At 39.6% G+C, this 14,518-nt stretch overlaps 1 long non-coding RNA gene across 2 annotated transcripts in view; it reads left to right on the top strand.

Moving 5' to 3' along the window:
• The window catches only part of LOC133246074 (uncharacterized), a 195,009-nt gene extending 182,123 nt beyond the window's left edge, over positions 1-12,886 (top strand). The window contains exon 6 of one of the 2 annotated variants that reach the window (XR_009735893.1): positions 7,752-12,886. This is a non-coding gene — a long non-coding RNA (uncharacterized LOC133246074). The other variant, XR_009735892.1, reaches the window with a different exon arrangement.
• The last annotated feature ends 1,632 nt before the right edge of the window (positions 12,887-14,518 follow it).

Genomic DNA, 14,518 nt, shown 5'->3' with positions numbered 1-14,518 from the left:
ACCCACTCCAGTATTCTTTCCTGGGAAATCCCATGGACAGAGGAGACGCAGAAACATGTATAGAGGAAGACAATATGAAGAAACAATGTGAATACCTTCTAAAGCCAAGGAGTGCCTGAGACCACCAGAAACTGGAAAGAGACTTGAAACAGACTGTCCCTCAGCACCTTCAGAAGGAACCAACCCTGCAGACACCTTGATTGCAGACCTCTAGCCTCCAGATCTGTGAGGCCCAGGTTTTCTATTGTTTAAACCACCAAGTTTATGATCCTTTGTTGCGGCAGCCTCAGGAAACTGATCCATATACTTTCTAGAAATAAAAGCCCTTATCAACTTCCACAGCTCTTCATGTAATTTCAGGGTGTTCACAGATCCACTGAAGCCCACTCAGTAATTCCTGCAAAGATGCTATAAAATTCCTGAACAAAATCCCATGGGATAAGGCAAAGAAAGAAGAGAGAAAAGAAAGTTGGCATCAGCTACTGTTCACTATAAGTTTGTCCCTTCACCAGACACTTGACATTTATTTCCTTGAACCCTCATAACCACTTCATGAAGTCGATGTTAGCATCCCCATTTCAGAGAAGAGGAAATTGAGACCCTGAGAGATTTAACTTCATGCACAAATTCATGCACAAAATCTAGAGAGTGGCTCTGCTGGGAATATGACCTGAATTTGTTTTACCCTAAAACCAAAGCTTTTTCCATTCTTGCCCTGCCTCTGAGCATGAGTGATATGTGAGATCCAAAGCACATGATGTGTGGTTTCCGGGGCTGTAAGGTTACAGAGAGACCAGGGTTATGCATGTGTCAGTGGCTTCGAGGGAAACAGGAGAATAGCTATAAAAAAAAAAAAAAGTCATTTCTTCTAACTGCTTTCCTTCATTGTTTGACATTATAATTTCTTTTGAACTAAGGATTTTGGCATAGAAAGATTTTTGCTTTTGCTTGGCAAGGATAGAGACAACAAAGGATTAATTAAGTCAAACTGATAATGATAATTATCAACAGGCACTTTAAATTATGATTTTCAGGGGTGGAACAGTAGTGTGGCTGAGACAGCAGAGCAAAAGAAAGTCCATCTCTCATTCATCAAAAAACATTTTTTGAGGATCCGCTCGATGGTATGCTCCATGGTCTGTGGAAAGTCTGGCCACGTGGAGCCTTGAATCAAGAGATGGGAAATCAACAGTTACATCAGTCAATACAATAAAGTAAAATGTGTCTGAAAAGTAAAGAAGAGTAAACAATAAACAGTAGGAATAACTGCTGGATCTAAGTTTACCTCAAAGTCCGAGTAGTGATTATCCTGCTTAGGGAGTAAGAGAGAGGTGATTTCAGGCAGAGGTCCTGTGCAAAGGTCCTGCGGTAATGGAGAATATAATACATTTGAAGACCTGAACCCAATTCATCACAACCTGAATGTGGAATGTGAAGGGGAAAAAATAATTTACCCCAAGAGCTGTTTGGAAGCTAGGTCATGAAGGGCCTTAGCAGCAGCTGTGTGATGGAGACTGGTTTCTCCCAGAGAGCAGGGGGAGGTCAATAAAGATTGGCAGCTGAGGAGGAGGTACTGGAGAGAGGGCTGCTGGGCTCTCTGAGTCGCTGTTACTTCATGGTAAGAGATAATAAGGCCATTGTGAAGACTCAATGAGTCATTTCATGCAATACCCTTAGAATAGTGTTCCAGGAAGCATCAGCTTTTATATCATAACAGTAATATGGGCCAGACTGGGGGAGCCCTATTACTGTCAGGTGCTGCATTCTAAACACCATGCCTTTCATTCCACCCATTTCCAGAGAACTCCTCAGAGGCAAGTGCCATGGTGACGCTTTGATTCTAGCCCCCGGAACATACGCAAGTTTTCCAACAGGTTTGTCCTATTCCACCTTGGTCAGAGAGCAAGGTTTTTCCTCGTATCATCCTCAGACAAGATCTGAAAATCTCCAGGTCTGTGGAAGGCAGGCTGTCCAGGCTTTGCATCAGGGAGGGGCAGCAGGCAGAGTTCAGGGCACTGGACACTCAACAGTGAACTGCAGGCCAGTGGCCTGGCAGGCCCACCCTCCTTCTCACTTTGGGGCCCACCAAGGCTTATCTCGTTTAGGGGTTGCTTTGAGATGGTAGAGACTCACCCCAGAAGCATGCATCAGAATCTTTATGCCATGTCTTATGCTTTGTTTTACAGCTTTGAAAAAACTTAGAAGCTTTGGTGAGGCCTATGGCTGGTAGTACTTAAAAATAACATACCGCTTCATCACCATAGAAAAGTCCCAGGAGATTCAGTTCACTTGAGGACTTCACTCTCATCTCCTTATATGCAGTTTTAGAGAGTTACTCAAAATATGTGCAGGTGTGAGTGATAGCTCTTCCAAACATGCAGGCTGTGGGACATGAGAGTTAAGGTCACGTTCAAGCTATTCTTATTTCCTGACACTGGGCCTCTGAGGATGAGGACAGAAGCCCTAGATAACATGGCTACCAGAGAAAGCAGACTTTCTTTGTTCAGAGAATTTCTTGTCATTAAAGACAAAAACTCATATATGCTGAGTATCCACCATGCTCAGGGACCTATTGTAGTTGTTGGCTCATACATGATCTTTTACTCTATTAAACTTAGGAAGTAATTATGATTCTCATTTTTACTACTATGGAAAATACAGCCCAGGAAGGTCTATAGATCAGACCAGATTTTCATATGCACAGTTTTACTCAAAAGTCAACAGACTCCCTGTACCCTCTACCCCATTGCAGGAAGAGCCTGATGTGTGTGAAGCCCAGCACTAGCACTACCTGGCTGTGTGACATCAGACAAACTACTTAATCTTGCTGTGCTTCCAATTCCTTAACTATAAAATACGCAACAAAAAATATTAATCTAATAAGACTGCTGCTGCTGCTGCTGCTAAGTCGCTTCAGTTGTGTCCAACTCTGTGCGACCCCATAGACGGCAGCCCACCAGGCTCCCCGTCCCTGGGATTCTCCAGGCAAGAACACTAGAGTGGGTTGCCATTTCCTGCTCCAATGCATGAAAGTGAAAAGTGAAAGTGAAGTCGCTCAGTCGTGTCTGACTCTTCGCGACCCCATGGATTGCAGCCCACCAGGCTCCTCCATCCATGGGATTTTCCAGGCAAGAGTACTGGAGTGGGGTGCCATTGCCTTCTCCATCTAACAAGACTGCATTGAGTTAAATGAATTAGTATTTGTGAAATACTTAGGATGGTTCCTGATGATTAATTAGTGCTATAAACAAGTTAGCCATTATTGTTATTATAACTGGAAAGAGCAAAATCTCAACATCTCAAAATCTCAACAGAGCAGGATTTTATGGTCCTTGCTGCCCACCCTATCCTCACCCCATGTCATTTGCCTGCCTTTTGTCTGTGGAAAACTTTAACCAAAGAATAAGTTTAATAAGAGAAATGAGAAATGTAGAAACAAAGGAAAACAGTTCAAATTTGTTTCTATTTGAAACAGTCAAAATTGTTTCAATTTATTATTTGAAATGAATAATAAATATATATAACCAAATACATAATACATAAAATACATAATAATATGTAACCAAATAATAATATATAACCAAATAATAATAATGTAGTCATGAAGCATAGTCAAGGACATTTAGATCCTTCTCAAGAACTATAGATAATATTCTGAGCCATATCCTGTGAGCTGTCTTATAGCTACTGAAATCCCAGGTGGAAGAAGTTAACTACGTGATAACCAGACTGTACCCACGACATGTGCAACCATAATTCCAAGAACTGGCCTCAAAGGAATGCAAACAAACGGACCCTGGAACTGAAGATTAACTGTACCTAAAACAACCAAGATGATGCTGGTCAGACCACCAATGACCAATTTGAAGATGACTGGCAGAGCTGACTGCGCTGTTTCTGCATATAACCCCCTCCTTCTGTCTGTAAAAGCTCTTACCTCACTGGATGCCAGTGCTGGGGGTTGGTGGGGGGGTAGGGTGAGGGGAGTCAGCCTCTGAACAGATGTCTGCACTCCCCTGAAGTTGCTGGCATCTGAAACAAAACAAACTTTCCTTTTCACCAATCTGGCCTGTTTACTGGCTTTTGAGCGGTGAGCAGCCAAACTGTACCTTTCGTTAACAATCAGAGCAAAATCGGATATTGCCCAAGATCTCTGGTCTGAAAGTGTATACATATAAATAAATATATGTATAAAAAAAACAAGACAGAGAACATTCAATACCCAACCTCAATAGCTCATTCCAAGAAGTCTTCCCTTAAAAGAAGAAAAGAAACCTCCAAAGCAGATACATGAGAAGTGTTGGTTTTTAAAAATTGTTTTCCAGTAAGAGCTAATTCCTTTATTTGGGTCTCTCACACCCCCTCTCATTTTCCCCATAGCATAATTAAGGATCTGGATGAACTGGATAATACCATTTTAGTCCCATGATTATCTGCCATTGTTATTGGCACCCTGAGGTAGAGCGCATCTAGAGAATTTTAAAGGAGTTTTACCATCATTAAAATCTTCAGCCTCAAACTTTATTCAGCTTATCCTCAGCTACAACTGGGATAATGAAAAGATAAAGATTTTGTGACATTCCTTAACAAGCTTACTCAGTAATCCTAAATTGCTGCTGTGGGTAGGTGCCCAGAACTTTCTATAGACTCTTCTCAGTGTTTGTTGTTCTATGAATTAAGTTCATTTAGCAAATCTATACTGATCATTTATCTGTGCAAATAACTATGGAGAATTTTTTTTTTAAGTTGAAGACAGGACTTGCTCTTGAGAAAAATAAAGTCTAGCTCGGAAACCATGAACTGGTCTCACATTAAAAGTAGTATGTAACTGTCCAAGTCCAGCTAGGATGTTAGGATGGCATCAAAATAGCTCTCATACATTGGCTGAAATGTGATTGAAACTATCACATCATAATTTCACTTTTCAACTCAGATTTTTGCCAATCTCTCCCTCCAAAAAAAGAAAAAAATCAAATGACTACTTGTCCTGCTCGCTTCTAGGCCAGCGGTTCTCCAAATATATTCTCCTGAATATGTGTGTTTTGGAGATAAGAGGACCCAACGATTCCATTGCCAGCAAATGGAAGACTCCAAGATTTTAATAGCCCATCAAGTTGAATTAACACCTTTGATAAAAGTTGTTAGAAGAAGATTGCCCCAACTCTCAAAGATGAATCAAGGGAGTACCAACGTTTTCTTTAAAAACTAACGAGTCTTATAGACTCTGTGGGAGAGGGAGAGGGTGGGAAGATGTGGGAGAATGGCATTGAAACATGTAAAATATCATGTATGAAACGAGATGCCAGTCCAGGTTTGATGCACGATACTGGATGCTTGGGGCTAGAGCACTGGGATGACCCAGAGGGATGGTATGGGGAGGGAGGAGGGAGGAGGGTTCAGGATGGGGAACACATGTATACCTGTGGCGGATTCATTTTGATATTTGGCAAAACTAATACAATTATGTAAAGCTTAAAAATAAAATTAAAAAAATACTTTATTGTTAAATAAATAAATAAAAATAAAAACTAACGAGCCTATGCCAAGAAATGGTCAGAGTATTCATTAAAACCTAAAAGTGTCACAGCTGGACTACAAGAATTTAGTTGGAACTTTTTTTAAAGTTGGTGACACTAAATGATCATCTTAATTTGGGGGGAGGATGGAGAGAGGGTGGCTTAAGAAAGAAACTTTGTAAGGCTCTCAACTTCATATCACAAAATGCTTTCTAGAAATTCACCAACATACAGGTCAGCTGCTGTGCATGAGTCCTTATTCCATCATCAGCCCTCAAACATCACTGGGAATTATAAACTTTTTAATATTTATCAATCAAAGAAGATGAAAATGGTATTATACAGCTTAACTTGCACATCTTTGATTACTACTGAAGTTGGACATTTTAACATGTTTCTTAGACATCTTCCTTATTTATGAATTGTCTACTTATGTCCTTTGCTTATTTTCTAGTGAACAATGAAGACTAATGATTAATAAAATGTCATATTTTGTAGGAAGTGTTGTAAATGTTTTCCTCGATTTGTCATTTGCCTTTTAATCTTCTTTATTATATTATTTATATATGTAATATTATAGTCTATTATATATAATATAGAGTTATATATATTTTGTGTCAGTGTTTATATAGACACTTTTATATAGTCAATCTGTTTCTCTCTCTCTCTTTTTTGCTTAAATGCTGGAATCCAACATCAGGCTGCTTTCCTATATTTTATTTTAGTATTCTTTTAGAAATCCTGGAGTGGTTTTATACTATTTTAATATCCATGTCTTTAATGCACTACAATTTATTTCAGTGCATGGTATGGGTAAAACTACAGCTATATTTTGTTTCTCAAAAAAAGAATTATTTTCCCAATACTTTTTTAGTAAGAAAACCCATCCTTCCCATGGGCTTATGATGCTTATTTTGAAATGTTAAATTTGTGTGTCTCTTTCAAGACTGTTGTGCCTAATGATTTATATGTGAATTCAACAGTCTGTCCAACTCTTTATCTAACACTTCATTTTATAACTAGCATTTCATAGGGAAAGTGCACAACCGTGCTTTCTTTTCTTCTGTAGCCTTGATTTTTTATTTTTCCAAAACAAAATTTAAAATTATTTTGTGAAACTGCAAAGGAAAGCATTTGGATTAGAATTATATTTTTAACCCCTATTTTAAGTGGAAAAATTTATAGACTGCTGAGTAGGTAATTTCAGGAACTAATTAAAATTATTATATACTGCTGCACATTTATGAAGTTTATGTATCTTTTTAGCATATAGTTTCCACAAATTTCTTGTAAGGGTTATTTCCAGGAGTCTTTGTTTTCCTGATGCAAGTGAGTTATAATTTTGCTCTCATTTTATTTCTGATTATGTCTATTATTTTTTTAAACTATTGATTGAAAAAAAAATTCACCTTCACAATATCTTCTGTCTAAACAGATGTTCAACTGAGTGACAAGAGGCCAGTCTCCCTAAGAGGCAGACACATTGAGTTTACAGGTGTTGTGCACAGGGGAAAATGGGCCTCTGTTCAGAAGCTGTGCACCTGCGTTCCATAGTGCCAGCCTGTATCTTTCCTCACACAAGATGAATCTATTGCATACTGATGGAATCTTTTCATAACGAGGTGCTTCTTGACAGTGAGCTTCTAGTTAAAGTGCACCTCCTCAGAGAGGCCTTCCCTGACTGTCTCCATCTAAAGTGGTTATTTATTCACTCTACTCCATCACTCTTTTTTCTCTGTATAGTTCTCTTCACTCTCTGGCTTTTTCACTGGTCTGTATGTTGCCTCCCCACTCACCAACACCAGAATGGAAGCTCCCTGAGGACAGGACCTGGCCTGTCTTGTCCTTCACTGTATCCCAGTACCTAGAAGAGAGTCTTATGCGTAGTTGCATCTCAGTAAAGCTTAATGATTAAATGAATTCCTGAGACTATGAACTGATGATGCTTCTTCAGTCTGAAAACCACAATCCCAGGACCCTTTTCTCTCTCTGGAGACTTCATATACTGTTAACAATGACCCACTGTCTGTCCTATTTCACTATTGGCTGCTGTTAAAAATAATATTGTTGTTAACCACTCAGTCATGTCAGACTCTTTGTGACCCCATGGACTGTAGCCCACCAGATTCCTCTGTCCATGAATCCTCCAGGCAAGAATACTGGAGTGGGTAACCATTCCCTTTTACAGGGGATCTTCCAGACCCAGGGACTGAACCCAAGTCTCCTGCATTGCAGGCAGATTCTTTACCATCTGAGGCACCAGGAAAGTGAAAGTGAAGTCACTCAGTCGTGTCTGACTCTTCGAGACCCCGTGGACTGCAGCACTCCAGGCTCCTCCATCCATGGGATTCTCCAGGCAAGAGTACTGGAGTGGGTTGCCATTTCCTTCTCCAGGGGATCTTCCCAACCCAGGGATCGAACCCATGTCTCCCACATTGCAGGCAGACGCTTTAGCCTACCAGGGAAGCCCCAGAAATAGTATTACCTGGAATTAATTCAGAAAAGTGATGTTATTGAGAAGTGGCAGGAAAATAGAGGATAAAGGGATGACTTTGGCTACTCCAGAAATATTTTCCCATTGCAGAGACACCTGCTGGCTTTCTGACTGATCAGGACACGCTTTTGGCAGAAGTAGTAACAGTGGGTGAGAACATTTCTACCTTATTCCTGCCTGCCTGTTGCTTTTCAAAGCTTAGGGGCAGAATAGTCTTGGCCATTGCTCAGCTAACCCCTCTGATAGCTAATTAGTGATCATTCTTGCAGATTGATAAACTGCTGATGGATTCTTCCTGTTTCTAGCACTGTTGTAGCTTTGTAGCTTTGTTTGTTTGTTTAAATGGACATTTGACCATGAAGTCAGGGGAAAGATAAGGCTCTACCACAACCCAGAAGTCCACAGGCAGTGCTGTCAATTAAACAGAGATGATGTTCGTGGTTTTACATTCAACTCATATTCAAAACTGAATGTAGAGAACTGTGTTTTAATGTCATCATTCAGTCTTTTCCTCATTTAATAAACATGACTTTTATAAGTAACATTCTAGCAACATATACTCAGGAAGTCAAATAATAGTTAAAAATTGTTATCAGTTGTCCTCTTAAAGACATTGATATGAACCTCAGTGTTATCATTTATGAGATGGGAATAATAATAATAAGTTTCTAGCTCAAAGGTTGTTGCAGAGATTAAATGAAGTAATCAGTATAAAATTCTGAAGAGAGACCCTGGCATAAAGTAAGTATTGGTTACTGTTCTTTAAGATTGAGGTTGATACTATTTTAGTTTTATGTATCCTTAATATATTCTGTGAAAAATGGCAAGAACTACAAGAGCCACACTTATTAAGAGAAAGTCACTGTTATCTTTTAAAACTAAGCTTATATTATCCCTCATGGTACCTGAGTATGGCTAAGAGTGGGTACATTTCTGCCTATGGGTGTGAAGCAATGGAGAATGGACAGAGGTACCCCAGAGCACAGGCCAGCTAGTGGATCTGTGAGCACATAGAAGGCACTACCTTCATAGGTCACCTTAGGTAAGATCCTTAGAAGATTTATACAGTCATAAAGGCTTGATTTTGTTGGTCCATGAAGGGTTGGTCAGACTCTCAGGGGAAAGAAACCAAAGTAGGAAGTATCTACCATTTTGAAGGCCTATTACCTACAGAGTCATTGACTACATACTTTATACTGTTTCATTCAATCCTAACAAAATCCTTTAGTAGACCTAGAGAAAATTTAGGCTCACAGAAAGTTCCAATAACTTGTCCAAGGTGATAAGGGACCTAGTCAGCATTTGAAGTCAGTTCAGTTCAGTTCACTTGCTCAGTCGTGTCCGACTGTTTGTGACCCCATGAATCGCAGCACACCAGGCCTCCCTGTCCATCACCAACTCCCAGAGTTCACTCAGATTCACATCCATCGAGTCGGTGATGCCATCCAGCCATCTCATCCTTTGTCGTCCCCTTCTCCTCCTGCCCCCAATCCCTCCCAGCATCAAAGTCTTTTCCAGTGAGTCAACTCTTCGCATGAGGTGGCCAAAGTACTGGAGTTTCAGCTTTAGCATCATTCCTTCCAAAGAACACCCAGGGCTGATCTCCTTTAGAATGCAGATTTGAACTCAAGTGTGTATAATTTCAGGGCTTTCTCAGTTGTTCAGCAGTAAAGAATCTGCCTGCAATCCAGGAGCTGTAGGAGATGTGAATTTGATCCCTGGGTCAGGAGGACCCCCTGGAGGAGGGAATGGCAGCCCACTCCAGTATTCTTGCTTGGAAAATCCCATGGACAGAGGAGTCTGGTTAGCTACAGTCCATGGGATCACAGAATCAGACATGACTCAAGCAACATAGCATGTATGCTTGTATAATTTCAAGCCCATTTCCTTTCTGTTATAGTCCACAGTCTCTCTCAGAAACTGACAAATACTAAGCAATTTAACTTTGTGGAGGCGGGCATATAAACTAGAATGACAATGCATTATTTTACAATGGTGCTTTGAATCTTTTCAGTGAGTAGAATACTTGCCTGTGATAGCAAATTATTTAAGAAGTAAAATTTCTAATCAGAAGGGAATCCACCTAATCTGGAGGAGTAATTCTTCTTGGCCATGGAATTTATTGAATTATGCCTGATACATAGGGCTAGTTAAATATTTCTCTCCTTTTTGGGTGTTTCTGTTCATGCAGGTTGGCTATTGCTCTGAAAAGCCAAGGTCTAGGGTAGGTGGTATTAGGCACCAAGGCAAATACTTTCCTCCTGTGTCCTTGCTCCCTTCCTTTGCTGCCAGAGGGGCTGATGTGTTGCCCTTTGGCTGACCCAGGATGATAAGATCTACTTGAATTGGGATTGGTAGTAGAGCAGACACACCTAGTAATTTACCCTGCTCTGGTTTGTGGCTTCCTTGGCCTCTACTTCCTCTGCTTGATCTCGCCTAATTCCCCAGAGTCCTGCAGAAGTACTTGGGGGCCAGAGTCCCAGCTAAATGGTTCACTTGGCTCTGTCTTCTGGGCATGCGCCTCTATGGATCCTTGACAAGAGAAGGAAGTAAAATCTGGATATTCATGGATTTTGCCCAAAGTAACAACACATGATTTTAATCTCAAAATTGTCCCCAATGTTCTCCAGATATCTGCCAGATTCCATAGTTTTCTCTCCTGCATGCAAACAGCGCCAAATCCTTGGTCCTAGATTCCCTAACTAAATTCCACATAAACCAACCTCCTTCTGCTAAACCACTTTGTCTTCAGACAAAATGAGAACATGCTAGTGTTCTTTCATATCAGCCCAGTTTCCACAGCATGTTAATGAAATAGCATTCCAATGGCAATCTTGCTTTAATAGGACTTCATGATTTCTCCGGTTTTTCAGCCCTGAATATGCAGACCTTCTTTTTCCATGGCTTAAATCTAAATAACTCTTTTATCCATTCATTATGTATTTATTGGTCCTATGTTTCCAATCACCTTATTTCTGAGTTTGGAAGCAATTAAGTTTAGCCTATTTGTATCTGACTTCATTAAGTAAATTTGCTACTAACATTCTTCTAGAGATATATGCTATGCTATGCTATGCTAAGTCGCTTCAGTCGTGTCCAACTCTGTGCGACCCCATAGACGGCAGCCCACCAGGCTCCGTCGTCCCTAGAGATATATGGATCTATCTAAATAGAAAAATTATTAGTTTATTTTTGAACAAACTGGTCATACCAAATGGTTATATAGGGCAAGAACCTAGGGAAATTTTTATCTGCATTCTAGGAGCACCCGCTGCAAATACTTTTTTTTTTACTCTATCATTCTTATATTATTGGAACTAACTGAATCACCTAAAGACTTGTTTCCCCCTCTTCCTAACTTTTAATCCAGGAAATGCAAAGTTCTCATGACAGAACTAGAAAGATAAGGGGTTTAGAAAGAGTAAAATAGACTCATGAGTTTTAGAATTGTATGATAATCCATTTTTAAACAAGAACTATCTACATATTAATATAATTTCCACACAATGTTAAACTAAGAAGTGTCCTCCAAAGTTTAATTGCTACACACTTGAATACACCAAAATACTGAACTTTAGTTGTCCTGACAAAATAAAAGTCATTTTGAATTTTTTGAACTGAAAAAGCAGAGACAGTACTCCCCAAATTAGTAGACTCTCTCATTCAGGCTGTTTTCCTTTATCATTAAATGACAACACTACTATGAGGTCGACAGATCCACAGACATGGAAATAATTCTGAATTTCTGACAGAAGAGACCAATGGTTAGTGGCTTAGGAAAGAACATTCAGTTTGGAAATGCTGTATTTTAGGATGACTTAATAGAGAGACATTTGAAATGAAAATCTCTAAGGTGCTGCTCCAGTATGGCTTGAACTGTTCTCATGTTTATTTATCTATGGGGATACCAGACCACCTGACCTGCCTCTTGAGAAACCTATATGCAGGTCAGGAAGCAACAGTTAGAACTGGACATGGAACAACAGACTGGTTCCAAATAGGAAAAGGAGTCCGTCAAGGCTGTATATTGTCACCCTGCTTATTTAACTTCTATGCAGAGTACATCATGAGAAACTCTGTGCTGGAAGAAGCACAAACTGGAATCAAGATTGCCGGGAGAAATATCAATAACCTCAGATATGCAGATGACACCACCCTTATGGCAGAAAGTGAAGAGGAACTAAAAAGCCTCTTGATGAAAGTGAAAGTGGAGAGTGAAAAAGTTGGCTTAAAGCTCAACATTCAGAAAACGAAGATCATGGTATCTGGTCCCATTACTTCATGGGAAATAGATGGGGAAACAGTGGAAACATTGTCAGACTTTCTTTTTTTAGGCTCCAAAATCACTGCAGATGGTGATTGCAGTCATGAAATTAAAAGACGCTTACTCCTTGGAAGGAAAGTTATGACCAACCTAGATAGCATATTGAAAAGCAGAGACATTACTTTGCCAACAAAGGTCCAACTAGTCAAGGTTATGGTTTTTCCAGTGGTCATGTATGGATGTGAGGGTCGGTGTTCAACCGAAGAATTGATGCTTTTGAACTGTGGTGTTGGAGAAGACTCTTGAGAGTCTCTTGGACTGCAAGGAGATCCAACCAGTCCATCCTAAAGGACATCAGTCCTGGGTGTTCATTGGAAGGACTAATGTTGAAGCTGAAACTCCAATACTTTGGCCACCTGATGCGAAGAGTTGACTCATTGGAAAAGACCCTAATGCTGGGAGGGATTGGGGATGACAGAGGATGAGATGGCTGGATGGCATCACTGACTCGATGGACATGAGTTTGGGTAAACTCCAGGAGTTGGTGATGGACAGTGAGGCCTGGCATGCTGTGATTCATGGGGTTGCAAAGAGTCGGACACGACTGAGCAACTGAACTGAACTGTACTGATATATATATATATATATATATCAGATATATATATATATATATATATCAGATATATATATATATATATATATCAGTAACTTTGGATTGAGAATTTATGATGATATATCAAATGGTTTCTCCTCCCCCTTTCCTCCTTCTCCTCCTATTATTTTATTCTTACCCTTATTCTTACTCTTCAATTATCTTTGCTGTTTGGGACATAAATTGAGTTGAGCTAGAATTTATTGGATTGCTATAATCATGATTTTTTTATATTAGACACAAAGATCTAAGCAATGCCTTTAATGTCAAGCTACCAGAATTACTGGGGTCCATCTAAAATCTTTGCCATGCTATTGTTTGCTTTAATATAATGTGAGTTATGGCAATAAGAACACACGTGGTTGCTGATCTGATTAAAACTGTTAAGTGAGAGAAATTTAACTAAAAAGACACGTCATGAAAGTGTTCACCTTTGTTGGGTTTGAAACACCACTTTACTCACTCCTGTGATGCTAATGTGCACCATAGGTCTTAAAATTTCCTAAAGTCTTGCAAGACAGATCAGTTTATGTTTTCACTTTTTTATCCCCAAGCCCTTGGAGCGACCAGAGCTACTAAGGAAAGGCCACTTAATACTTTAGAATCAAAATGTTTTGCAAAAGCAAAGGACCCTGATAATAAGATACTAAATCGCAACTGTTGATCATGCATGCCCATCAACTAATGTGATCACAGAATGTTTCAGAAATAACTTTTAGTCTTTTTCTCACCAAAAGTTTTCAATTTAGCTTTTATACAACTTTGTTTTTCCTGGAATTTAACTGTGTTAAATTTTGCAGTAGAATTTAATGGAAAACTTGACTTTGCTAAGGGTACTTATTCCATAAGATAGGGCAGCTGTACCATGATTCCACAACAAAGATACCACTTCTGCCACAAAAATGAAGCAAAATCAAGAGACCCTAAATAACTATTTTATATAACCCCCCCACCCTATCCCAAGACTATACTGTTAATCAAACAAGTTTGTGTATTTAGCTAACTTGGAATTTTCCAGTAGTTTAGATTGGTGCCTTCTGGTTGGGAAACTAATGCCAATGTTTTCTCAGCCTTTCTCCAGGGTGAGAAAACTAATTAACTAGGCTGAGAGGTTATTAAATAATATACTGTAGATTTGAAAAACCATTTCACAAGAAAACCTGTGACTTATTGTGGCTTTCTTTAGTTTTGTTTATTGATATTATAGAGCTCAAGTGAGGTTATAATGATAGCAGTCATATTTTAATAAGAAGAGTACTTGTTTTATCATCAAAAAGTACCCCAAGGAAGGAAAAGAACACTTAGCTATCCAATTTGAGCAAATGGTATGTTAAAATAAATATACAACATACCACTGGGAATGTTATAGCTGCAACTGAAGCGTAGCACACACAAACACATATACTCAGATTACCCAAATACCAAGAATGCTGTGTGTGTGCATTCAGTTGTGTCCAACTCTTTGTGACCCCATGGACTATAGCCCACCAGGCTCCTCTGTCCATGGGATTTTCCAGGCAAGAATATTGGAGCAGGTTGCCATTCCCTTCTCCAAGGGATCTTCCCAACCCAGGGACTGAACTCACATCTCC

This window comes from Bos javanicus, chromosome 4 (genome assembly GCF_032452875.1).
Source record: "Bos javanicus breed banteng chromosome 4, ARS-OSU_banteng_1.0, whole genome shotgun sequence".
Classification (NCBI taxonomy): domain Eukaryota; kingdom Metazoa; phylum Chordata; class Mammalia; order Artiodactyla; family Bovidae; genus Bos; species Bos javanicus.
This window is presented reverse-complemented; position numbering and strand designations above follow the sequence as displayed.